We start from the raw sequence: 2247 nt of genomic DNA on the forward strand, positions 1-2247 counted from the left end.
TAGGGATGTTAGTTATCTGCTGCTACATAACAAATTACCCCCAAACTTATATTAATAACAATATAAATGTTTATTATCTTACACAGTTTCTGTGGATCGGGAATTTGGGAACAGCTTAGTGAGTTTTGTTTTTTAGCAGGAAGGGCTTAATTGTTGTTGTTGTTGTTTTAATAGTTTTCAGGTTTAAAAAGTGTTTATAAAGCTTTTAATTCCCAGTAGGAAAATGTTATCTGAATGATTGTTCTAATAGCAAACCACTGTAAATTGTTTCAACTGCATTTGGGACAGAGGGAGAGAGATTATTTTCAAAGCACCATAGCTTTCTTCATGAGAAGGTCAGAGGTACACTGCTTTGTATTATTGCGACATCCATTAGGTGATCTTTCCTTCAGCATGGGCTTTATTTGTCAGAAGGGCCTTAGGCTTGACCTCCCAATTTGGCTGAAGATTCACTGATGAGATTCACAACCTTTGGGTTGCTCTGATATTTCAACATATTTGCCAAGTTCTGGGGCACATCCTGGAAGGCCCTCATAACTTCTGGATCCTGCATGGCCGCAAGAACCTCTGGATCACTAATAATTTCATTGAGCCCAAGCATTCCTGCCATTCCAGGCATACCCCCTGCCATTCCAGGCATTCCTCCAGGAAAATTACCAGGTGTTGGCCCAGGAAAGCCACCGGAAAAATAGCCATATTGAGTTCCTGATTGTCTTCTGACTTATTCCTCCCTCTGGGCTCTCTTTTGTTCTTCCCGAGCCTTCTTAACCCTTTCTATTTTTTCTTTGATCTCTCTCTCTTCATGTTTTCACTCATACTTTCTCTGATGTTCAGCAATTTTCTGGGCCCTTGGTTGAACTTCTTTCAGCTTTGCACTAGCCTCTTCGTCATAATCCAGTTTGAAGGCGAGGGCAAGATCATGGACTGCTTCTACACAATGGCCCAGAGGTATGTGCACTTTCCCTGCCCACTTGTAAGGCTGAGCTGAATCAGGATTTATTTCAATATCTCTGTCACAGTCTCAGATGACAGCATTTGGCTTCTGTAATTTGATGAAGACACTGGCTCTCTTGGCATACGGAATGGCCAAGCAAGGATTCAGCTTGATGGTACCTGTGAACAAGTCAACGGCTTTCTGTAGTTCACCATCATTCAGGGCCTCAGTGGCAGCCACACTTTTATCCTTTGCCTCATCCGTCATCCCCTCAGTTATCTCACCATTTTCATCTCCCATTTCTTGAGGGGGCATCCGTGTCTGGTTCAATCGCACCTTCAATTTCTAGATCACTTTCCTCACTTGATGTTTCAACTGTCTTTATGTTTTCCTCTGCTTTCTCACTTTCTGGCTTTTCTTCCTTGGTATGTGCTGATTTAGTTTTATGAGTAGCAGGTGGTATTTTACCTCCAGTGACCTCCACCCACTCCCTCAGGAAGTGCATTTCTTCAGTGTTCAGGACACTGGCATCCTGCTTACACATTTTCATGAAGATTCAAAGCTCGTTCACTTTGGGAAGGTCCATGGTCCGGCAAGGCTGAGGCTGAGGTCGGATTCCAGCCCAGGGCGCTAGCTCAGCGTGACTACGTAGAAGGGTGAGGCCGCTTAGTCTTGAGTCCAGGTCCCTCTTAAAGTCGCAGTCAGTATGTTGGCCAGGGCTACAGTTTTTGAAGGCTTGACTGGGGCTAGAGAATCTGTTTCCCAGATGGGTGATTCATACACATGGCAAGTTAATGCTGGCTGTTGGTAGGAGGACTCAGTTCCTTACCACGTAGACGGCTCCCTGGGCTGCATGAGTAGCTGGCTTCCTCCACAACAAAAAAATTCCAAGAGTGTGCAAGGTAGAAGAAGCAATGTCTTTTATGTCCTAGCTTCAGAAGTCACTCTCCATCATTTCCACAACATCCTATTGATTACAGGTCAGCCTCATTCAGAGTAGAAGTGTCTACACAGGGAAGTGACTAACAGGAGGAGAGCATCGTTGGAGGCCATTTTGGAGGCTGGTGTCAGCCCCCTCTTTAAGTTTTGTAGTTTATGATATATTAGTAGTATAAAGGGACTCATCTTCGTAGTGGTGTATGAGAAAAATTCCCCTAGATGCTCGTGGCTCCTGACCTCATATGCAATTCAACCAGCTTTAGAAGATATCATCAAAAGAATTTGAGAAGATAAACTTTTTTTAAAGCAATAAGCATTTTTTAAAACATTGAGAAGGCTTACAATTAAATACAGTAGTGTTCTAAAAATCAAAC

At 43.2% G+C, this 2247-nt stretch overlaps 1 pseudogene; it reads right to left on the minus strand.

Annotated features, from left to right (window-relative positions):
- Nucleotides 1-418: 418 nt before the first annotated feature.
- On the minus strand, nt 419-1520 carry LOC137763887 (hsc70-interacting protein pseudogene; annotated as a pseudogene).
- Nucleotides 1521-2247: the final 727 nt, after the last annotated feature.

Source organism: Eschrichtius robustus, chromosome 4, assembly GCF_028021215.1.
Source record: "Eschrichtius robustus isolate mEscRob2 chromosome 4, mEscRob2.pri, whole genome shotgun sequence".
NCBI lineage: Eukaryota > Metazoa > Chordata > Mammalia > Artiodactyla > Eschrichtiidae > Eschrichtius > Eschrichtius robustus.